Source organism: Ambystoma mexicanum, chromosome 9 (assembly GCF_040938575.1).
Source record: "Ambystoma mexicanum isolate Mex_15411 chromosome 9, UKY_AmexF1_1, whole genome shotgun sequence".
In the NCBI taxonomy this organism is placed as follows: domain Eukaryota; kingdom Metazoa; phylum Chordata; class Amphibia; order Caudata; family Ambystomatidae; genus Ambystoma; species Ambystoma mexicanum.
Window position 1 is genome coordinate 1,515,540,482 of NC_090931.1, and position 25,466 is coordinate 1,515,565,947.

At 47.9% G+C, this 25,466-nt stretch overlaps 1 protein-coding gene across 3 annotated transcripts in view; it reads left to right on the forward strand.

Annotated features, from left to right (window-relative positions):
• LOC138489391 (zinc finger protein 551-like) overlaps nt 1-25,466 on the forward strand; it is a 140,177-nt gene that overhangs the window by 23,613 nt on the left and 91,098 nt on the right. The gene's annotated exons all lie outside the window — the stretch shown is intronic.

Here is a 25,466-nt window from a genome sequence, read left to right on the forward strand (position 1 = left end):
CGGCTGACCGGCCCAGCCCATTCGACTGGGAGCTTTGTGAGGGGGGGCGGGTCCTTAGATTGGGGGGGGGGGTACACATAAGCAGCCCCTTTGGTAGCTAGCTTGTTATCCTGGAATATAGCCAGGCCAGGGGAACATTCAAAGGGGAAGCCACTGTGGAGATTTAAAAAACCCACAATTAGAAGACCCAAGAGTGGAACAGGGTACCCCGCGGGTTCCATCGTGGCCCAGAGGCCTTCCGCGGACCCTCGGAGGCGCATGTAGCCCGGTGCCTGGAGGAGAAGTAAACCACGAGAGCGAGACCTGACCACAGGAGAAAGAGAGTTCCCCCTGAACAGAGGCGAAGGTGCCCCCCCCATGCTTCGTTGATGAGAGAGGCCTTCCCGGACCCCTCGGAGCTGTGGGGCAGAGAGAGGGTTTGGAACCAGCATGTCGCAGAGTGGGGAGACAGACGACGGGCGGTGGCCGGGGGGGCCCTCAAAGCACACGGCCCAATGCTGCCTCGCCTCTGAAGGATCCAGAAGAAGAGGTGAGCAGGTAGCGGGGGGGATGAGGAGGCCCAGAGGAAACTAAATCACGAGCCAGGCTCCCCCTCCTAAACTTGGCATACATAAACGCTCTGAGACACGTGGGCGGGAGCGGGCCCCGAGGACTCTCCCAGACCCTCTTTTTCGGTGTGCACGGGCCCCAACGTTGGAGGGGAGGGCGGCTCGTGGACTATGGGGGCATGGAGAGGGATAAAACGGCGGCTCTTGGGGGCTTCCACAACGAACCCCGGGGGGCCAACAAACGGGACCCCAACCAGTTCCAGTGCAGAGCCCGGGAACCCCTCTGGAGACCGAAGCAGGCGCAGAAAATAAGCAGGCAGCAGGTGCCCCGCCATCCCAGTCCTCGGTGGAGCTCCGAGCCACGCAATCCAGCCCACCCACGCCAGGGAGAGACGGAGAACACGGAGGGAGCCTAAGGCCAGAAGGAGAAAGCTCAACACGGGAGGCCCCACCAGAAACCGGGCCCCAGACATCATCTGAGGAATCTCTAAAGAACTCTGGGCTTGCAGTGGGGCCCCTCCAGGGCAAAACCAGATCTGGGCTCAAGGCTGCACTGAACTATTGGAACCCAGGGGTCTGGAAACCTGGAGCAACCATTGATAGGCGCCCCGGAGCAACAATCACTTACCCACGCAATCCTAACCCTCCAGTGTTTCCGTAGGCCTCAGGCAACACTAGGAGATGGGCCTGGCGACACACACTACAATATGGCCACAGGAAGTGTTCCCAACCCCCCCCGCCCCGCACCACTTACCAGGGATGATCTTAAAGACATTCTGCAGGAAATCAAGGCCATAAGGACAGATATACAGGCCTCGATAGTGGATCTTAAAGGGAGAGTTGGCACTCTTCAAGAGAAAATAGAAGGTATGGAGAATAACCACCTCCAGACTGATCCGCTGGACATGAAATATGAAGCGAGGCTGACAAACCTGGAAATGAGAATGAGAATGAGAAGAGGACATGCTTTTGAAGATGGACGACCTTGAAAACAGGGAACAGCGATATAACCTGCGTATTCTAGGGGTGACCCAACAAAAGGGGGAGACAGCGGCGGACTTTGGGAGGATCGTCCTAGGCTTAATAAAGCAACTCTTCATCCTGGAGGTGGGCAAGGAAGTCCAGCTGGAAAGAGCTCATAGGGGTGGTGGAGGCGCAGGAAAAGGCCCAAGATCCATTGTGGTGCCTTTCCTCCGCTACAGAGAAAAGATGGAGGTCCTAGAAAAGGCGAAGAGACTGGGGAGCTTCTCCTTTGAGGGGGACACAATCAGGATTTATCAAGATCTCTCTGCCCTCACACTTACCTGCAGAAGGGAATGCTGCCCCCTCACACAATGGCTCACTGGACATGATCTACGATATAAATGGTCCTACCCATTTGCCCTTGCATTTGAATGGGATGGAATGGATTATCGAATCACGGGGGGGGGGGAGGAGGCTTTACGAAGGGACCCTGACGCCCCAGGAGCATAGACGAGTACCACAGGGCCCCTGGGCCAAAAAGAAGAAGATTAAGGGCAAGAGAAAATTTTTAAAAAAAACAACACCCCGATGCATGATCTAGAGGAGGATTAAAAGATTGGGGCTACATTAGTGGTGTAGGAGTCGGGAAAAGTTCAAGGACCCCAGCCGGGGGTGGTGAGGAGATGAGGACAGGGACGGACCTCTTCCCCGAGTGGCTTGCCAACTGGCAAGCGTCGCAGACAAGGATGGGATGGGATGGGAGGGGGTCAGGGGAGGGAAAGGGTTGGGAAATGTATGGGGTCAGACACAACATGGATCAGACTCAAGAAGTGAGCTGAGCGGCTTCCATATGGCCGGAAGAGGTGTGAATCCAAAAATGTCATTCACTGACGGACAATGAGAAAAGGGGCCTGGTCGAAACTTTAAGGCTAGGATCGCCTAATGTAAAGGGCCTTAACTCGCCAACAAAGCGCTCACTCCTGGGGAGGGAAATGAAGAATGCAGGTCTGGATGTACTCCTAGTACAAGAAACTAGAACAGTGAAAGGGGAAGAAAGGCGCATTCCAGGTTCACATGTGGGCCAGATATTCTGGGCATCGGGCCCCACCAAAAAGGGAGGTGTTGGGATCCTACTCCGCAGAAATCTTAGGGTCACAGAGTCGTCAGTTTGGGGCAGAGCAGATGGGAGAGCGGTGGTGGTCTCGGGGAAACCTGGAAAACTCCAGAATTACCATAGCAGCCATTTATGGCCCAAATATGGGTCAGATGCAATTCATCAAGGAGGTACTGAGGATAGGGCAGAGGGGCTCCTCCTCTTGGGAGGCGATTTTAACATGTGGACGGGGATTGGATCGTAGTGGGAAGCCGGTCCCCACAGGTAGTAGGGGGGTGGGGGGCAGCCGTACAGGTTGGTAGATCTTTGGAGGGAGACTCGCCCAATTATGAAAGGCTATACATTTTATTCCGCAGTCCATGGCTCCAGAACCAGGATTGATTATATATTTCTGGAACACCAGCAGATGAGCAGAACCGATGCTTGTAACCATCACTGGGTTAGCTGGTTAGATCATGACCTGGTTTGGGCAGACATTATTATATTGGGTTTAAAACCGAGGGAATCATTGTGGAGGTGCAACAACCTCCTATTGAGGGATGCGGTTTTTAGAGAGGAGATGATGGCAGCCATTAGAGAGTACTTTGTGTTAAACAACACTGGTGAGGTTCACTTGGAGACAGTATGGGAGGCGGCTAAAGCTACATGGCGGGGTAGATTGATTAGTGAAGGGGCGGCCAAGAAGAGAACTAGAACGCTCTTGGCCCACAAACTAAGATCTGAGATACGTCGATGGGAAGGAAGAGGAAGAGAAGGAGAGAGACTTGGGGATCACCAGAACCAAGAGACAGGAACTTAGAGAAATGGAGATGGGTAAAATTGTAGCAGGCCTCCAACACCTGAGACAGAAATATTACGAAAAAGGGGATAAGGCAGGTGCTAGGCTGGCGGCGAAGCTCCACGCCCAGCGGCCAGATAGATGGGTGGCAAAGATCAAGAATGGGAAAGAGGGGGGGGGGGGGATCGGACCCAGAGGCGATAGCGGGAGAATTCGCCAGTTTCTATGAGATATTGTACGAGAAGGAAGGAGTTATAGGAGGGGAAACTTAAGAATCCTATTTGCAGGGAGTGATCCTCCCGACCCTTAGACCTTAAGAAGTCTCCACCCTAGAGGACCCAATAACAGATGAGGAAGTCCTCCGGGCAATATCCGGTTTGAAGCTGGGGAAGGCCCGGGAGAGGACGGGTTCACAGCAGGCTTCTATAAGGCATTTGCAGGCCAACTGGCGGGATTCCTGGCGGATCTGTTCACAAATATTCTGTCCACAGGGAGGGCCCTTCCGTCGTTTGGGAAAGCATTAATCGTGGTCATCCCCAAAGAAGGAAAAGACCCTGCAGACTGCCGATCTTATAGACCAATCTCCCTCCTGAACGTGGATGCAAAGTTGTTCACCAGAATAATTGCAACAAGACTAGAGGGCCTCCTTCCGAGGCTAATCCATTCTGATCAGGCGGGCTTCATACAGGGGAGGCGGGGAGCAGACACCCTTATGAAGACTCTCCATCTCATGAGGGAGGCAGCACCCGGGGGGGGCAACCCAGTCTTGGTGGCCATAGATGACGAAAAGGCCCTTGACCGAGTCAACTGGGGGTTTCTACATGGGGTACTAGAGAAATTTGGTTTCGCTGAGGGTGTCTGACGAGCGATCAAGGCTCTGTACGCAGACCCGTCAGCCAGAGGTACGGTAAATGGGCGGCTATCACGTAGATTTAATCTTCAGCAAGGGACCCGACAGGGCTGCCCCCTCTCGCCCCTATTGTTTGCAATGACCATGGAGATTTTGGCGGAATATCTGAGGTGGTCCCCTGATGTGATGGGTATAGATGTGGGAGACAGAACCTTTAAACTCGGTCTCTATGCAGATGATATAATACTCCACGTGAGGCAGCCAGCCCAATCTGTCCCAGCTGCCTTGCGGGTGGTAGAGGAGTTCGGGCATTTTTCAGGATTTAAGGTGAATGTGGGCACATTTGGTCCCCACCGGTGAGGGACGCGATCCCTGGCCATGAACATTATCAGTCCTGGTTTGAAGCAGGGCTTTGCAGGGTGGGTCAGTTGGTGAAAGAAAATACATTCATAAGCATCCAGGAACTGGAGGAAGCATTGGGCATTGGCAGGCTGTCCCCACTCCTCTATCTAATATTGAAGGGGGTGTTCATGGCAGGGAAATGGAAGCAGCATATAAAGAGGCCACTCACCCCAGTAGAGCAGGTCTTGGAAACGCATGTAGATATGAAAGGTCTCATCTCCCTCCTGTATAGGGCGCTTTTGTTCCCCCGTGAATGAGCAATCGGGGGGGGGTCTAAGAACGAGATGGGAGAGGGACTTGGGCTGTGAAATTGGGGACGGTTTATGGGTGCGACTCTGTAGTAGGGCATTTAAGACCACAATTTCGTGTCAATATAAGATGCACGCCATAAAACTGCTTCACAGGTGGCAATATGACCCGGTAGTACTCTCCGTTGTTTCGAGCGGTGATTCCCCGTTGCTGGCACGGGTGCAGGGGAAAAAGCCAATTATTGGCATATGTGGTGGACATGTCACAAAGTGCGCACATATTGGACAGAAGTGTTGAGCTGCTCACAGAGGCGGACGGAGGGTCCCACCCACTAGACCCAATCGTAGTATTATTTGGACTTGAAAGAAGGGATGAGCGGTTGGACAAGCTTCCACACCTGTCACATTGTTTACTTTTAGCGGCCAGAGCCTGTCGAGCTAGAACTTGGAAAAGGACCTGCCTCCCCATGAAGAAAGAATGGATGGCAGTGGCCAGGGATATTTATCTTATGGAAAAGATCACAGAAGCTATACAGGGATGGCTCCGGTTCTTTAATGCTTTTAGTAACATGGAAAGTACAGGTTGAAATTCCCGGAGAACAGTGACTCGGCCCTACCGAATAGTTAACTTGGAAAACACAGACTTTAATTCAGAGGAATCGGCCCATTGCCGATGATCTAGTGCCCGGTCCGGACTGCCGACAACGGATTGAACAGTATAAGTGAAAGCAGCGATCGGAGACTGTGCCTTGAAAGGGGGTGGGGTGGAGGGAGGGGTGGGTGTCTACGCCAAAGAATTATCAATTTCTTTTTTGTATAAGGTTTATAGGGACACAAGTCCCTTTCATGTTTGCTCCGAAGGTTCTCTGTTGTTTCATAAAACCAATAAAAATAAATTTAAAAAAAAAATCACACAATGTCATTCTCCTGCAGGAGACTTGGGCCTTGGAGACCACACTGTTAGATGGCTACACATCGTAGGGGATCTCAGTGAACAAAAATGCTAGAGTAAGATGTTACGGGGGTCTGGCCATTTTGATTTAAAGCCTCCCTAACCTGTAGGTTTAGGGTAGTGGAGACTAACATGGACTACCTACAGGTGCTCTGTATTTTACCCTCTAGGGGGGACCCGTTAATCATTTTGAACCTCTAACAGCCCCCATAAGGCTGATGCAGACAGGTTAGCCAAAGTCAAGACGTTTATTGATTTATTTCTAAACGGGAGGAATCGTAATGAGCAATGCATATGGGGAGGAGATTTAAACCTCAAAATGGGTGTAGGTCTGCTAAAGGATCTGTTAGATCCGCTGGAGGACTGGTCACTGAACATCCCCTTGCCCAGAATGAAATATGGACGGGTGTGTGCAAAGGGTCTCCAAATGTGCTTATGGCTCATCGAATGGGGGCTGCGCACGGTAAACGGACGCAAAGCACCCGATATACCGGGGTAACCTTACCTTCAATAATCACCAAGGTTGGAGGAGGGTGTGGCCAGCAAGCGGGCAATGAGGACGTGATTCCTCGCTGCTCCAGGGCCACCAGCTAGATCATGCCTTTATCCTGACAATTCATGTTGTTAAACTCACGAAAATAGCTTCCAACGCGCTGTGGAATCCAGAAGCGGCTGACTGCGTATGCCAGACAAGATGGCCGCCGGGACTGCAAGCTAAGAGGAAGGTGCGCATTACGTTAAAGGCTCCACTGAACCAAGCGCCCGCAACAGCAACTACCATCACAGCGCTGAGGCCGAAATCAGGAAGACTAAACACTGATCCCGACCCCAAACAACACTGTGAGTAGGTGGCGAGCGCGCCCATGAAAGCAGGCGGGCACTGGCATCCCTTGCTCCGATACGAGGTGGAGCAACCCTGCTTGAGGACGACAGAGAGGACCAGCCGGCGTTACGATCCTGATCACTGCAGCGACAAGGTGAGTCGCGCTATGGGTCCCCCCCCCCCCCCCCAACCCTCCTCCCGATGGGATCTCCACGTGCCAGCGAGGCTGGGCTCCTACCTGCTGCCCCGGCGGTCGATGGGGCGGTCCCATCTGAGGCTGCGAGAAGCTGCTGTGGGCCCCTGGGAACGACGCGACCCGAGCTAGCAGGCGAACCGAGGAAGGCTGCCTGAAGGTGCTCCGGTTGCAGGAGAGCCAGGCCGACAGCGAACCGAGCAGCGCCTGCGAAAAGAGTGAGCAGGGGCAACCAAATCAAACACGTCTCCTACCCAGAGACGGTGCGAAGAAGCTAAACTGCCTACCAACAACGATACGCAGCCGAATTATCCCTAGACCCCAACCGCTCACAGTGGGACCCTGAAAGTGGAACGCGACACGTGGATTGCAACACACGTTCCACAAAGCAACCGAGAACGGAAGGTAAGCTGCCTACGCTGAGGGCATGGCTGTTATAAGGTGAATGAGAACTGTGCACTGAATCTACAATGCTCTGAGCTCCCAATAAAGTAGTGATGTGGCTGAGCGCTGAGTGTCCAAGGTGAACCCAATAAGGCTAATATCCTGTGAATACATCACCTAGCCGCCATAACACGCAGCAATAAACGTGGTTTACACACTTGAAATCACTTGTGAGCCCAGACCGTTATCAAAAGCGACCACCTGCTTGGAGGCGAGCTTGTACACAACCGGTGCGCCGACCTGAGTGGCAGCACGCACTTCAGAAGCTGCAGGGATTTGAGAGAGCAAAACAACATTCTGATATCACCGGCCCCGATCAAAGACTACTACTGAGGACAACTGAAACGAGCACGTCTCCCAGGAAAGGAGGCAGCTGGAGTACTGGCCTGCTTGTCCGTGGCGCGAAGCGGCAACAGGGCCCCTAATCTTGCACTGTACGAGTCTAAGACACCCATTTGAACTGAGACTAATAGAAACACCTCCTTCCCGAAAGATAGAGTGCCGACCAAGCCAATCCTCAGGCCAACAAAACAAAGGAGGGAGAGGGCATAGGTGATAACGCAGCAGACTTCTGGGAAGAAACCACGAAGTAGACAGTGCATATAAACCGTAAGAGAAACCAAAAGGAGGGAAGAGGTGTTGATTACAACGGCACCTCCCTAGCGAGATAGAAGCCAAGGCTTGTGGCTCTGCCGTCTTCGGAGTACCGCAGCCGGGTGGTCACGGACAGCACCATTTGGTAATAAACGCTGGACAGTGCACCTGCGAAGGCAGAACAAGTGTCTCTGGTGAACCACTTGACCAGTATCCACAAGATCCTGAACCAACAGCTACACCTGGATGGTGCCTTGCTGAATCGTTGCGCCCGAAGCGAGCACCCCACTGACATAAACCGCTGCACAAACATCGGCTGAGAGGGAAGGGAGCAACTGCAAATCAACACTGGCTTGACCACCATGGGGAAAGACAGGACAAAGAACACGACAACGCAGAGCAAAATGGAGCAGTACACAATCGCTACCCAAGTTTCCCCCGCAGGAGCAGGGCAACTCTGGCTATGCACTGGGACCAAAGAATTACAATATATCCCTTAAAGGCATCATGAATGCTATCGCCAACTCGAGGACCTCCATGGAAAAAAAGATGGATGGCATAGGTACTGAGGCGTCACTATTGCGCCATGACCTGCAAAAACTCACGGCTCGTACCGGGGAAGCAGAGGGCCGCATATCGGAAACAGAGGACAGCCTGAGGACTGTAAATCCCCAAATGACCGGAGTGTTGGCATGCCTCAAGGCACTGGTAGAACGAGTGGAAGAGGGTGAGGGCTTTAGCAAGACCGAACAACATCTGGATCCTTGGATTGCCCGAGTCCGAAGGCCCGAGCATGGAGCTATTCCTAGAGCAATGGATTGCGGATCTATTTGCTCCCAAGACCCTATCAAAATTCTTCTCAGTTGAACGTGCTCACCGCTTACCAACGGGCAGACAAATACCCGGAGCTCCCCCGCGCACGGTAATAGCAAAGCTCCTGAACTATAGGGATCGGGACGCGATACTGCTGCAGATGGCCAGAACTAAGGGCTCCATAACATTTAATGGCTCCAGCAGTACTCCAGATAAGATTTTGAGGTGGGAGTATTTTACGCATTATATTTCAAATTAGAGAGTTAATGCAATTTCAAGAGAGTAAAAATGAGTTTTCTCCTCTGCAAGAGAGTAAAACGTATCCAACATACACCAAATGCATATGTAAAATCAGACCCGTAAAATCAAACCTGTAGACCAAAAGAGTTGTAGATCAAAGTTGTCTGGCTTGCCTTTAACCATTTTCTTACACTAGTGGAAAATATTCTGCCATAATAACTTGTAAGTACATGCTACATACACAGCTTCATTTTCAGAATTCTGGACCCTAGAAACTCTTAAGAACTAATATAGATAGAGACTAATGTATTGCTTGCAGAGGGAGTGTGAGTAAGCAAGTGTTAGCATATGATTTACTGACAGGAACTTGCACACATAATCTCAGCAACAGTCACAACCTGCTAAGCTACCTTCCCGGCTGTCTGCTGCAGGAAATTAATGTGGATCCCCACATTGTGTACAAAACCAAAAACATGATTCTGGCAATTACAGTTGAGAAGAAATGCAGGCAAGTGCATAAGTTGCAGACTGGTCCAAAATCCCTGCTTCAACACTAAAGTGTATGATCCTGGGCAACACATTTTGCCACTGTGCCTTTTTATCAAAAACAGAAATGTCTATAACAAGTGATTTATTGCCAACTAGTTACTACTCAAAAAGCCTGACTGACCCCTGTTCCACTGTTTGAACTATACCATTAATAGCAGTGACCATTTATATAATGCACATGACAAAGGGCCTAATTCATTGAGCGTTTTCCAATGGGGCGTTGCCATTATAAAAGGTTTGTCAATTAGGCCCAAAGTGTATATGTCTCGTGGCTTACTCCTTGCTGCTTCTTTAATATAAATTCACATGAACTCCTCGAGTATTAAAAACTCGCCTGTTCCTTCCCCCATCTTGTACTTCCATCATAGGTGAGGAGTCTTGATTGCCCGATAGGTTCCTTCCAAGATAGTCAAGAATCTGCATCTCTGGCATGACACGCATCACAGCCAATTTAGCCCGTAATCGCTATCACATCAGGGTGATTAAAGAGTGGTGGAAGTGGAAAAAAAGGAACTACTGGTACTCTGGCTGCATCCAAAAAAGAGGGAGTGGGGTGGCCAGACAGATGGGGCGGGTAGGCAAGAAGGGAGTGGGGGACGGGACCAGGATCACAAACCTTGCCTGAACTGTGAAGCAGGGATTTTAATCCACTCTGCAAATTTGACCATTGCTTCCAAGCTTTACTTGGTACAAATAGTTTGGATTTAAAGGCCAACAGTAATGATGTCTTACAGCTACGTGTTAAGCCAAAAGAATATCTTGTGGCTTTAATGTTCGTCCTTAATGGTATACTATAGTCCCAGAATGCAAGATAATGTCAACCTGAAAGACCTAGTTAACCCCACAGTACTTTCAGTGATTTAAGACATGTAATAAAAGATGTTGTATAATAAACACATATGGAGATTCTTTGCAACAAACCTCCAGCTCATTGTTATTCATGATGTTGAAAACATTTGATTAGTGACTTAAAGCAACTTTACTTTTTTTGCGTGTCAAGCTAGTAGACATCATAGATATATAAAGCGCACATTTAATGATGTGTTAATATAAACACATAATTAAATGGGCGCTTCGGGTTGCTCACTTTAACTATCGGGCATATGAAAGGCTCTGCCACTGACAAAGGAAATGTGTTTGCAACCTAAGCAGTTAACAACCTGCCTAGTGAGACCTGGTAAACTGTCAGTGCTTGAATGTCGGCCTGAGCCGATTCTAGAACTGGCTCGGGAGAAAGAAAAAGCATCCCAACGCAGGTCAGATAGCAGCAGCAAAAGGGCAGGATGCTCACCTGGCTGGTGTCAACACCCCTGTGGGTTTGTGGCCTCCTGTCTTAGTCTCAGCTGTGAGCCCAAGGCTACTCTTCCTCTGAAAGTATGCGGCAGTACTGTGGAGTGAAGGACACTTGCGCAGGAAATGTCTTGCGGAGGGGAGGGGAGGGGGCGAGGGCGAGCCTTGGTTACATGTCTCAGAGACCGGGAAGGGAAGGGGCGAGCGGGGCAGAGCAATGCACTTATTATGCCACATGCTGCACATGCGTTGGCTCTGCAGGAAGGCTCAAGGTGTGGAGAATGCGTTCACAACTTGACACAGCATGATTGTTAGTGAGCCTGGTTTCACCTTGTACTTTATGTTTAAGGCTTCCCTTCCCGGTGGTTGTCCAGACTGCTATTCACTGTTCACACTGCTATTTAATGTTTGCCTCCACGTCCCTGGCTTGCTCTGGCCAATCGAATCAATAAAGGCTCCTCCTCCTCGAGCCCTTGACCAAGCGAGACATTATTGATCCATAAATGCCCTCCCCACAGACGATTGATTACTGTTCTTATGAAATGGGTGAATTCTTTGTTTCCGTATTTCTAGGTTTTACTCCTCTCATGCGGAGCTCCTGGCCCGTATGGGAATCTTCCCAGAAGTCCGGGAATGCAGCAAAACATTCCCTGCAGGACACCTATGGCCTGTATTTCATTTTTAGGGGCTTGTTCCATAAACTCCAAGGCCCAGCACGGCACACTAGTGCAGATCCAAGACACCTTTTGCACTCTAGTGCCATCTAGTGGAGGAAAGTATGCTTTTTAATGAAAATAAATACAGCGTAAATGGTACGCATAAGAAAATGAAATGCTCCGTAATGGCCATAATTACATGCGTAAAATGAAGCAAATACGCGCCTTATCTGGAGGGCTGGGCTCCAGAATCGCCTTTTTCCCAGACTTCACCAAGGAGGTTCAGAAAGCGAGGCAGTCCTTCGACCCATTCAACCGCCTTCAAGCTCTTAACATAAGATACAGACTTCTGTCCCCAGCACAACTGAAAATATACCACAACGGTACGACAGTGCATTTCACGGATCCCAGAGAAGCGTGGAGCTGGGCGGAAAGAAAGCTAGCGGGTGACTGGAGGCTGAATCGGAGGCAAGACATCGACGGGAGTCGCCCACGACCAAAGAGAGCACCATCGGAGCGCCCACAACAGGAGATGGAAGCACTGCCAAATGGAGGCAATGACTTCTGGAAGCAATCTCATCCTTTTTTTGAAGGGGATACCAAATATAATGGCTAATATAGGGTTGTAATATTTGGGGATACCAAATATAATGGCTAATATAGGGTTGTAATATTTGGTATCCCCTTGATGTTGAGGGGTAACATTTAACAAAGCACTGCTTGAACTATCCCTTGCATTGGGGAGGGGAGTACATCATAGGCCTTCACTGTGACAGCTTCTGGAAGCTATCCCATCCTTTTTTTGAAGGGGATACCAAATATAAAGGCTAATATGGGGTTGTAATATTTGGTATCCCCTTGAGGGGTACCATTTAACAACGCACTGCTTGAACTATCCTTTGCATTGGGGAGGGGATTACATCATAAGACTACACTGTGACAGCTTCTGGAAGCCATCTCATCCCTTTTTTTGAAGGGGATACCAAATATTACAGCTAATATAGTGTTGTAATATTTGGTATCCCCTTGATTTTGAGGAGTAACATTTAACAACGCTCTGCTTGAACTATCCCTTGAATTGGGGAGAGAGTACCTAATTTCTGTGCACTGTGACTCTGGGCCAGCCCAATGGGTGCTCGGGCACCAACACGCAATTAATGTGGCAGGGATCACCCTGATCGTCGTGGTCACACGACAAGACCGCAGCTGCCGTGGGCTCCCGGACAAGCAGCTGCTCTGCGATCACACATGGGGCAAGTGGCCTGGAGGCACCCTCTTACACATGCTGGTCTGGGGCACCCAGACCGCACCCAGACTAGCAGGGCCGCAGGCCTGTGATCACAAGGGTTAGGCCTGCAGGCCCTACACAATGAGACACAGAGACAGAGTGCCATTACATTTAGTCTACCACCGTGGTATTGCACGTGCGTGCGGAGGCTCCTTCTTCCAGTCGGGTATGAGGCTGTCATGACACATCCTTAGAGGGGCAATACATGTTCTTAAAAGGGAAACACCACAAATACTCCCACTATGCTATGAGATGTGTAATATATATATATTGTCAGTCTCGTTTATTGTGTGATTTATCTGCGTTTCATGTCAACCCTGTAAAATGAAATGTTATTTGTATGTGTTTTACGTGCCTGCCATGATGACTGCACTGCTACACCACACCCTCTACTATGAACCCATCTATTGGGTCAATTTCCCTAAGGGGGTAGTATTCCAGAGTATTTTTTCAATTTCCAAGCGTAGTTTGTGTACCCGTTTCCATCACTGTTGGCAGCTGTGATTTATTAAGCTACAAATAACCATATAACCCACTAAGTTTCATTTAACTCAATGCAGTTCAGCTGACTGATCAAGTAACAGTGGCGTACTGAGCCAGGGGGTGGTCGAGGGGGCACGCTGCCACCCCACAGGCTCTTTTTAGAGCCTGACTGGGACTTTCATCAGTGGGCCACCCCTCCTGTGCGGCACCTCAATGAGGGTGCCCAACGAGAAAGGTGTCCCGCTGGCAGGACAATGTGTGCTCAGTAATTCCTGCTCAGCACAGTAATTGTTATGACAGCAGGACACCTTACTCTTTCCGAAACTTCTGGCAGGACAATGTCCCAAGGAGCTCAGAGCAGCAGCAGAGGGGCTCGCAAGTTGCTCTGTGTCAACGGAGCCTTTCAATGTGAGCCATTAGGCACTGCTGAGAGGGAGGGGGTACTATTAGCAGGGACTTTAGTCCCTTTAGAAATGTGCATGGGAGGGAGTGATCAGGTGTGAGACGGTTGCATAATGCTGCAGGCTTTATGAAATAATACTATGGCTTTACCCAAGGGGGATTTGTTAGGCTCACATTAATCTGCATGATGCTATTGGGACTTTGCATGCAGGATGGGGAGAAAGCCAAATCCATCCTCTTATTTCTCAACATATTTCTATAATGATGCATAGTGTAAAGTTAATAATGAAAGGGAAGTTTGTTATGTAATGTGCTTTCCTTCCAAGGCATTGGTATAAATAAAGTATTATTTAAGCACATGAAATGCAAAGGGAAACCTTAATAAATATCTATATGAACTAAAACTGTGAAGATGTTCTCAGTTGCTTAAATTGTCCACATCCCGGTTTCACTATTTAACCAAAGTGTGTGATCCTGGGCAGATCATGAACATCAGGCTGTGTCTTATCTGCAGCTCTGTAAGTGATTCACGTCAAAGCTTATGTGTTAATATATGCTGCTGTTATTTAAAAAAAAAAAAAAAAAAAAGCCTGACTTGCTCCATATATAACAGTGCAATTTAGGTATTTTGCACCACAACATTATTTGCCACTTGGCTTACTAATGACAACTTATTCTAAAGTCACTTGCATGGCGCCTCCAAGTATCAAAGACTGATGATGCTCCTTGCGATGTGCTTTCTGTGAAGTAATGTCTGTTGGTGCAATCCATATGCAAATTAGAGGAGTTCCCTGCACCTGTAATGATTCTGCTGTTTCTTTTTGTTGTGTTAAAATGCGAGATGCCACTAGTAATGTTACCAAAAAAATAGATTGGGACAGGGGTGGGCGGTTTGTGGGCGCGAATGAAACAACCTGGAATTGCGTGCACTACATTTGAGGGGAAAGTAGCAGGAGTTTCACCGTGGCTGACCCCCCAGCCCTTCTTGCAATGCTGAATATTCCCCTGACTGGACAATATGGAACTCGAGCGTTATTCCGGTGTTGTGCAACATTTGGTACTCCATACCGAGGCTCGGAACTCTCCTACTTTGGTCTGCGATCTACGAAGACAGCCGAAGACAGGGGATACCGGATCGGTATGGGATACCAAATATTACAGAACAGCGGATCTCTGTGTTTCTTCTTGGCTGGTATCCTCATCCCCGGCTCCACCCACCCCCAAACAGAAGTGGTTTATGGCCGTGCCGCACACGCCGAGGGAATTTCATGGCAGATTCGGCTGCGGCCATCCACCACCTTATCTAGTGGTGGAAATGAGAACAATTTGGTGGGGGGGTCCCACAAGGGCCGGGGTGAGGGTGGAGGTGAAGGGGGCGGTGCCCAAAGAGGTGGGGTTTGGGGGCGGAGCTGGCAGTTGACCTCCGATCAAAGGAAATGTCCAAAATAATAGTTTTAAACGGCGCAATTTCTTTAATGCTGCTTCTTTTCCAAACTATATATCAATTCCGCTTCCATGGCACTGGTGATGTTAGTTCACTATGTTAATAATAATAGTTTTGACCAGTGTTGCTGAGTAAATATTCTTTAACATGCACAATTTGCATGCCTTTTTATAATCCCCCCAACTCCCCCTTGGGTACTATTCAAACAGGGTTAGAAAAGGAATGAATTGCCATTTACAATTATGGGCCACTTTTTCATTGGTGCCAGAGCCAATTTTATGGCCCAGTCCGACCCGCACATGTACACGGGAGCAAACCGTATCAGCCATCTGTGCACCTAAACTACCAACAGCAATGTTAGTCTACACTGTGATCTTAGCTCATGCAGAGCAGTATTTTAAGCAGACTGTGAAAGAATCGTTAAGAGCAATTACTCTAGCTAATGGTGAAAGAGCAGATAGTCTGTGGGGAAACCATGTTTTATTTTATTTGATTTAATTGTGTGAACATTTTTTTTACAAAAAGAAGCAATACGTTCTCCAGTGCATTTGCTTTGTTATGAAATTCATTAGCTATGTAGTCGCGTCTTCGCTCTCTCATCCGCTTAGACGAACAAGTGAATATTTCTTTATCGGTCAGATCCTTTTTGTCACTTATGCCACCAGGCCAATCATTTTGAAGAAACCCACCACTGCGATCACCCAGTTCGTTTTTTCACCGCTTATTAAGCGGGCCCACCATTCCTGTTCATCATAAACATATAGGTTTTTAAGCAGGTGGCCTAGCCATGTGGATCTTTATTTTGAGAGGCCTGTACAAGATAGGAGATGCCTTTTTGTCTCGATTTGATTATCTTGGGTGCAGAAGCGGCATTTGTTTGAATCCACCTGTCGTCTGTTCGCTAAGATCTCGTTTGTGTTAAGTTCAGGTGAAATTCTCATGAAACTTGCTCTTAGAGCTTGTCTGTGATTTTCACAAGGTATGGTATAATCTTGTTTACTTTTTTGGATTATATGGCAGATCCTTTGTCAGGCTGAATTCAGAGTCTCTATCCAATCCATTTCTAGGATCTTTTTATTGACTTTCCCAGGATTGGCCAGGAGGTCCTCTTCTGAACTTCCGATTTTTTTTTTTTTTTACATTTTTTTTTTTTTCTTCAATAAGCTCCTGTTCTTTGATCTCCATTTTGTGAGCATTTGGTTTTCATCGTTCAACATTGCTCTGTTGATTATCTCCAGAATTGACTTCGCAGCCAGTTGAATGATCTTCCTGTATAGCATCAGACCGCTTCTTTCGACAGTTGCTTTCAGGGAGGACAAACTCAATACACGTCCAATCAACACCATAGGAGTCGACTGTGGCAATGACAGCACTTGGCGCCAAAAGAGTCCCTCACGCTTAATCCATATGGAGTCTGGAAGTGATGGCATCGCTTGAGCTCCAAAAACTATACTTGGGATCACCTTGATCTAAAGAATTTCAGGATTGGCATTAATGAGAAACGGCCAAACTTTCTGTTCATGATTTTTGTTTGGACTATTAAGGTTACCATCTTTGCTCGTAGATGGTCTTGCATTGGTGTTTCAGCTCTACTGTTCAGTATTATCCCCAAGTATTTGAAACTTGTGACGTTATCCAGCCTGTTACCCCCGTGAACAGTTTGAGACTGTGGTGTGTGTTTTTCTTTCTTTATTTTTTTTGGGCTTTTTGCCTAAACATTACCTTCTTTTTTTGTTTCGTTGAGTTCCAAGTTGTTGTCTCTCAGGTAGACCTTCAAGTTATCCATCTGTCTTTGTAACCCGACAGGGGTTTGGTCAAGCAGTATTATGTTGTCTGCATAGAGGATTCTTGGGATTTTTGTATTTTCCAAGGACGGCGGGAAGGCTCGAATTAATTCCTGTGAGCCCTATAGTCAGCGATGTAAGAGTTGCATAAAGCTGGCGCTAGAGGGCATCCATGCTTCACCCCACGCGGTGTTACGATCTTATCTGATAACAGGCCAGCTTTGTTTAGTGTTACTCTCAGAGGTCTGTGAGTACAAGCCTGGATAGGCTGTAAAATTGAGCTTGGGCACCTTCGATGGATCAGTTTTTGCCACAAGATTTCTCTATTCACCCTGTCGAAAGTTTGCACCAAGTCCACGAAGATTAGACCTAATCGTGTTTTGGCTTGAAGTGCTTTTGCCTTCAGAACACTTATTAGAAGAATGTTTGCTGAAGTTCCCAGTCCACGAACGAAGCCCGCCTGTAGTGGATCATAATTATCTGAGGCAAAGGTCCACTCTGGGAAGCCCTCCAGAGCTAAGGAACCAAACATTTTGCCGATGGTATCCAGTAGAGCGATTGGGCGATATTGCCTTGGTTCATTCTGGTCTCCTTTTTTTAAAAAAGATTGGCACTACAATGGCATTTTTGAGGGAATTGCACTGCAGTCTACGCAGTGCTGGAATATCTCGCTTGTCAGGGATGCCCAGGCTTCCGGGTGCTTTTTCATGTTATAATTAGTTAACCCATCTGGGCCCGGTGCTCGAGTATTTAATTTTCTGATCTTGTCTTCTTGTCACTGGCGCTGTTCCAGCGCACTTTAACAGATGGCGTGTCAAGGGGGCATTTGTTTCCCAATGATTTATCTAATTCCTTGTGTGACATCCAAGCTTGTTCAGCCACATTGTTATCAAGTGTTGACATTTGCGCCTGGCTCAATCCGGGTCCAGAAGACCCTGGAGTTTTTGCCACTCGGAATGCGCAGCATTGCTTCCGAGTCTGCTTGGTATAAATGTACTCTTTGCTGCTGTATCAAGGCTTTGTAGTTTTTTTTTTTCCTCCTCTTTTGCTTTAGTTATTAATAATGGATTTTTTGTTTTTTCACTAAGCGTTTGCTTTGTCTTACCATTCGCCTTTTAGGTACTAAGTTTGTTGTACACGTGGAGCTTTGGTTTTAAGGTGTCAGGCTCTGCAGTTTAACTTTGTGTACTTTGAGGAAGGGCTGATAAGCAAGAACTTCTGTGCCTATTTTTCCCCACTGTTCCTTTGCTTGGCGATAGTCAGATATCAAGGAGACGTGTATTCCCTTTACAAGGTTCCAGGTTATTAAACATGCTTTCCCTGTTCGGGTGTGTGACTTTCCAGTGGGTTGCTGGGTTATGGTCGCTGTTTAAGGTTCTCACGACTTCAAATTTACTCCAGCAATTTTCTTGAGACACATGAGTGATCTATCATGAGACCCACTCCTTTTCCTTCCCATGTCGGTACTGATGGTATTTGGTTGTTTTTTATTTTGTGGAGGTTATGCAGATCGTATGCATCCATTAGCAGATTCTATTTTCTGCCCCTAAGATATAAATGCACTCTCGAATGAAGGTGTGCCTCCTTTGCCCCCTCTGTTACGCACACTGCATTTAAGTCACCCGAAATTATTGTGTGATCGATTTTTGTGGGTGGTGTTGGCTTCTTCAAGGGTGTCTTCTATGGCGTGTAAGTATTTGTCGGCATCAGTTCTGGCCGGACTCCAGTAAGTGTTGATTAGGAGAATCTTTTCAAATTTAGTTGGATCTTCTTGGGGCTCTTGTCTATGCCACAAATCTAAGACTGCTTGAATTAGTTCTGTGGCTTGAAGGGTAGAATCTAGCGTTAACCCGCTTCCTGCTCTTAGGGAGGTTAGGAGCCTGGAAATGGGCCTACCAACCTCCCACTTAATTGCTGGTGAGAGTTCCGGGTCATATCCGTCGAGGTAAGGCTTTGTAGTTAACCATGTCTCTTGGAGACAGACAATATCAGTTGCCCAGGTTAACATCCAAGTTCGTAGTTAGATGTCCGAAACCTCGGGTATTCCATGAGCACATTTGAGTTTTTCCTTGGTGCAACTCTTCTTCTGACTTCCCCTAGGTCAAGCCCCGAAACCTCCCTGCATTTCGATGTTGGTGGCTAGAAGAATTTATAGTTTTTCTGGACTCTTGATGTCCAAATGCTCTGCTTTGGGAGCGGTTGTTGCTCATTTTCCTCTCTACGCCTGTGCTAGTGGTTTCTCGGAATCTCCTGCTCTTTGTTTGCCACTTTCTTGTCTTTGTTTCTCCCGAAGGTAGGGCCTCGTGGGAATCACTTTTTAGCTTTTTCGGAGAGTCTGCTGTCTCGCCTTGTTTGGATGAAGATTCATTAAGGGTCCGTTCATATGATGGACAGTGTTCACAATTTCGAAGATACCCCCTCTGACTGTGGTTAGGCGTCCTTATGTAGGTTCTTGTGCATCTATAGTCTGTCCTTCAATTTTGTATTACTTGGGCTTTTTTGGTGAGCTTTTCTGCCCGTGTATCTTTCTCTCTCTTGATTCATATCAAACTTTTGTCTCTTTGGTTCGTGAATCTCCTTAATTTCATAACCCATCCTTTTGAAGTCCCCTATAGAGTTTCTGATGAGGCTCCTTACGTTAGTTGCTTCAATATGGAGATAGGAGCACTCTTTATTATCTTCCTCCCTTGGTTCAACAATCAGGATGTCCCCTGAGTGCAGTCTTTTCAGGCTTGCAGTTTGTTCACAAAGTTGAATAACCTTCCTTTGGTTGAGTACTACATTATTTGTTCTGTTGGAGATCCATTCAAGTCTAAAGACGCTCCTTTTTTAAAAATAAAAAAGAATAAAATTTTGAGGGTTGGCTTTGGTTTTCACAACGTCCTGAGCCACTACCCCGTAACCTGTTGCCTTTGTGCTTTCTTTATTCCCTCTAAATACCATTACATCCTTCGCTATTCCTAGCCCATTTTGTCCAAAGATCCTGTAGGATGCCTTAGGCCCTACGTTTGAATCCCGCAATGGTTTTCGCAAAGGCTTTTGCCGGGGTAATGGCTCAAAAGGCCCTAGATCACTTGCAATAGCCCCATTCTCCCTTGGTTTCTTTGTGCAGGTTCCATCTCTTGTGACTTCAGATCTGGGATAATGCCTTCCGATACGTAAGCTGCTCTACCCTTGGCTTGGGCTAGTACCAGTACTTCCTTTTGGGTGCCGGCTGATGTGACCACTTCGGAACTCTGTTCAGAGGAATCTCGTACTGGTGTTTGAGTTGAACTTGTTGCTGTAACTAGTTCTGAGTGTCTGGTGTTCTCCTGATTTTTGGCTTCAATATAACCCTCCAGATGGGTTAGTTTTGAATGCATGGATGACATTATTGCCGAGTTGTCTTTTAAGGGCTTCATTCATAGCCTCATATAGTTTACAAAAAGGGGATAGCGCAATTGGGACCGTTGACATAATGGACATCAAGTCGACTTTTTTGGAAGGGGTATCTCGTGAAACTGGAGTTGCAATTTCGCTGAGCCGTCTCCTCGGGAGAGTCGTCTCCAAGGTCAACCCATGCTGAAGGGTTAATTCAAGTTATTTTTTTAGTATTTTTTTTATTTATTTTTTATAGGGATCTAGCTTTCTGTAATTCGTGGAGATGCCATCCTGTTTTGAGTCCCCTCATTTATCAGTGTCATTCCAAGCTCTTGCCTTGGAAGGCTACTTTCGTTAGACGATGCAGGTATTGTCTGGTTGACTTTTCTCCAAGCCAACCTCGGTTCGCTGGTCCGGATTTTTAGGCCTTGGGCAGGCAGCCGTTTCGACGATTTCGTTTGTCATCTCTGGAATACGATTCTGTAGAATGTCCTCACTTAATTGGCCATCGGACCGTCCTTTTTCTTGCCTGATATAATGCCATTTTATCAATGTTGGTGTTTTGGGCAGGTCCTCCCCGGCTCTTACCGCTTGTTTTCTGTCGTTGCAACGGGCCTGTAGGGGAAGCTTGTCTGCTGAACTTACTTGTAATGTGGCCCCGGCACTGACACCTGCTGACGTGACAGGCTTCCGACCCAGCCAGCATTTCGGCGTCTGTCAGTTCAACAGGAAGCCGCTCCCCCATTGATTTTTGTTGCAAAAAAATGTTTCAATGTGCTAGAGAGCACTGATTTTTGCTGTAGAGAGAAGACTAGGTTTCGTTAACGCTTTTGGGCCCAAACACGTGTGTACTCGGGATCTCTGAGTCTTTTCTTCTGATTTGTAGCCCTTGTAGCCTCCTGTAAGAATTTGCCCCCACCCTGGCTGTTTGTTTTTGTTTGTTTTTGTTTGTTTTTGTTTTCAGCACTTTGGCAGGGCTGGGCTTTATTCCTCAGGGGCCCGTCTCCTCTCGGCAAGCGTCTTCGGTAGTGAGGGTTGAGGTAGTGGCTTGCGTAGATCTTACATTTTTTGGCTTTTTGCCGCCTTAGGCATTCGCGAGATCTCCAAGCCTACTTCCCGGGATTGTGTGGTCCTTTGTCTTCAGATGTTAATTGGGCTAATGAGTTTCCTTCTTCCACGTTATCCGCACAATACCCCCATGCATTATTCCTTGTCAGCGTATCTCGAGGAGTTGTTAAATCCTCTCTGACCACAATATCGTGGACTTTGATATTTACTTTCATGTTTGTTTTCTTAACCGCAAGCAAGCAGCAGGTAGGAGGGACTGTGGGAGAGCTGCCTCATGACCTTAGAGCAATGGCCGTGGGCTTACCCCGGGGGTGACAGTGTTTATAGCAATGGAAACAATATCTCCAGCTTCAGATAGTCTTCGAGTCGCTTTCTTTGTATTCATGTGGGCACGCTGGCTGCGTTGCCTCAGCGGTCTGTTTTTGTTTATCGCCCCCCCCACTCCCGCCCTCCAGTGTGTCACACACTAGGTTCTCCCGGGAGATGCAGCTCTTACCTTCAATCGTCTCGCTGCCCCCCTTCCTGATAGGAGTTGCCGTTTGCTGCTTGAAGTTGGCGGGGCACGATTCTTCCTCCATAATCCTATGGCGCCCGCTGCGCAGACTTCTGTTTTCATCCATTGGCGCACGACAGGCACAGACTACAACAGACTGCGTCCGTCTCAGCATCCACACTACGCCATAAGCTATATTTTCTTTTACTTGAACCACACCCGGCACAGCTCCTGCAGCTCACCTCTGAAAGCAGTTGGGTGGCTGCATAGTGTGGGATAGTTTAAATGATAATGGGGGTATTTATTCATGCAATGTTTGTTGGATACAAGTATCCGACACACCTTGCATGAATAAACTGAGTCGTGGCTGAGGACTTTAACTTCCTCTGGTGACCCCGTGCACCCTGCACAGGGTCACCAGAGGAAATTACAGTTTGCTTTTCTTGCAGCTGTGACCTGTATCCTGCTGTGTACACGTAGGGGGGCGGAGCCATCAGAGTGCTCATGGCAGCAATGAGCTGCTCCGCCCCCTACTCTGTGCCGCCTCCTTTCTTTTCTTCTTTTTCAAAGTAACCCAGCGCAGAGCATGGGTTTGGGGTTTGCGGCGGCTGACTCTGGCTGGATCCGGCTACACACCTGGTGCGGGACCTCAGATCCGGCGAGAGCCGGCCCAATGACTAGCGCTGCTGTTATCTGCGCAACACTTTCACTGTTAAAACAGCAATGGGCACACTACGACGGCATGCAGTTCCCTTGGTATGATTTCTGTAACTTTACTGCCTTTACGAGGTGAGGGGTTCTGAACATTGCAGGGAGATGTGCCTGACGTTACCGCTCAGTGCTGCCAGGCAGTGCATTGACCCGCCCCCAAATATTTCTTTCTCTCTGTATAGGACAGACTTTTTACCTGCGTTGTCTCACTGACTAGCTGCCTGCCCGTTGCTTTGCTAGTATACTGTGAAAATGCAAACGCCTATGTAGTCTTGCAAGCAAGATAACCATGAGTATTTATCCCTAAATAATAGCCATACTGTCTATCTGCGGGGCGTGTGATCCAGGACAGCGAGAAAAGTGAAACTACATCCTCAGTCAGTGCAATGTGATGGGGGCTCAGGGGAATAAAAGCAGCCTGGACGTGCGCTTTCCTGCATTTGGATCGCGTGTCCACGCTGCGTTGTTGCTTCCTGCTGGTGCCGCCAGCGTCTTATTGCCTGGTAAGGGATGCCGCTTCTCAGCTCAGACCGCCGCACCACAGTTGGAGGGAGTGCCGGGAAGCAAGTGTTTCAGGCCTTTGTCGGTCCCTCTGCTTCCCTCTCTCCGTTTGGGCCCACGCGTGGGGAAAGATGAGCAGGGGGGTCGGATCACTGCAATTCTGGTTCCCCCTGCACTCCTCTCCCTCTGTGCCCCCACCTTGCTTGGCCATGGGGTAGGAGGGGAGCAGCGACGGAAGCACGCATTTCCAGTGTTGTATGATATCCAGCTCCCCCACAGCAGATTGCGACAAGGATACACTGCTGATAGCGTCGGCCATTGACTCTCCATGAAGAGTAGCTGAACCGTAAACTGCAAGAATCCTGAAAAGTTCCCTGTGGGCGATGGACAGGATCTCCTCCAACACAATACCTGTCTTGGAGATACAATGCTCGCCTTATTGAATGGACAACACCCTTTGAATCAGATATCTTGAACAGATAACTTGAAGGCCCTGAAGATAAACTTCTAAAATTCGAAACGTGTTGGCATTAGCTACAGGACATCGTCCCATGTTTGTTTTTTCTGGTGTTTAAGGAAATTAAATCTAAGGACAAACCTTGTATAACAATCTAACGAGGCATAACCCTACCAAAAATCCCCCATGGAATCAATGGGGAATCTTCATATTGTGAACTTGGTGGATATGGGCCTATGATTTATTTGATGTCAGTCCTTTATTTGCTCATTAAGTGAGCACAAAACCAATTGAGCTTGAACACTTAGTTTACCAACATAAACAAAAAACAATCGTCATTTTGTATTATTATTTAACTATATTGTGGCAAAGTAAATATTCCTTTGAAGAACCAATATGGACATGCAATTAATGTCTAATTATATTCTTGTAAATTAAAATGTGATTTTCACTGAATCTATGAAACTCATGCCTGTGATGTGTTGAGACTCATTATGATCTAAACAGTATGAGATAAACTTAATGCACGAAGAATACATTTTGAAAACATGTGGCACATCCACAAATATTTACTTTGAATGTAATAACAATTGACTGTTAGAATTGGTCGCATTTCTACCTTAGAACGCTACAGGAGGGCTTAGACCCCACAGGAGTGCAGGAAGGTCTCACCCTTTGGCAGAGTCAGATATCATAGAATACCGGTCCCCCTACTTTGGCTGTGCCTCTTCCTCGTCAACCCTCTGGTCCATGGGACGGTGCTGGCCGGGTCCGAGATCCGGCATCAGATGTCTGGCCAGATCTCGGGACCTGGCCTACCTCAGCCATGACCAGGCTTTACCAAGCCTCCAGCTTTGCAGAGGGAAGCTGGGGGGCTCGGTGACCTAATCTAAACAGTGCTCCTTTCCCCAGCCGTCATTCGCGCGTTTCCTGGCTCTGTTTGCTCATCCCGTTTTGTTTTTTTCTGTCCTGAAAGGGACACCACGGAAATCGATGGGCCATGAACATCACTTGGTGGGGAGGGGGGGGGGGGTGGTCAATGTTTAAAGCAGGCATTCTACATGCTTGACACATTATTGTTCAAATGTGCATTTTACACATTGAAAGGAAAAAAGTAATTTCTAAACTCAAACGCTGTTGAAATTATTATTTTATTTTTCTTGAGCACCACACCAATACAATTTGTGTGCCCCTCGCTTTGTGTTTTATCACAGGTTATATTTATAAAGGTGTTATGTTTACAAATAAATGCTTCCGTTGTGCTGACAGCAGTTATTAGGACATTAAACTGGGTTCATGGGTGCCAAACGGAGGCAGAAATACCCCAACCCATCCCTTGGCCAAACACATTTTATAGCTCTTCCTTTTTTATAAGTAATTGTTCGATTAACAAGTTTTGCATATTTTTATTGTTTTGGTTAAATTCAACCTTAAACACAGTCTCCGCAATGGGCTACCCCGGGAGCCATCTACTATAGAGCAAGTCTATGCATCCCTTGATGTACTCAAATCACTGCATTACCAACAGTACTTTGGGTGCACCGCTGCCATAGAAGTGATTTAAAGTGGAATTCATGTATATCATCCGGCTGTGGGTGCCAGGCCTTCGCCTGCACCGCACCATATGTTGTGGCGAAGCCAGGGGCCCTCGTGTCTGGCATGGCAGCTGCGGGATTCTGCTGCTACATCAGCGCTGTCACCTAACTGCAGTATAAGCTGCATGGCTATGCCGTATTCTATGTAAGATATGTAGATGAATGATTGGAATGCCAGCAGACTGGACTTCTCCACTGTTAAGGGTATAATATAACAAGCTGATGCTCTTTCGCTCGCTCGCTCTTTTATTTTTTTGTCTCTGTGACTGAGTACGAGTCACGTTTTCAGGTATGTTTTCTGACTGCTCTCTCTGCCAGCTGGGGTGGACTGGCCTATAGCGAACTTTGGAGATTTCCTGGCTGAACCCTGCACTCTAGGTCCCTTTTGTGTGCGGGGGAGGATGTGTGCCAACTGGCAGAATG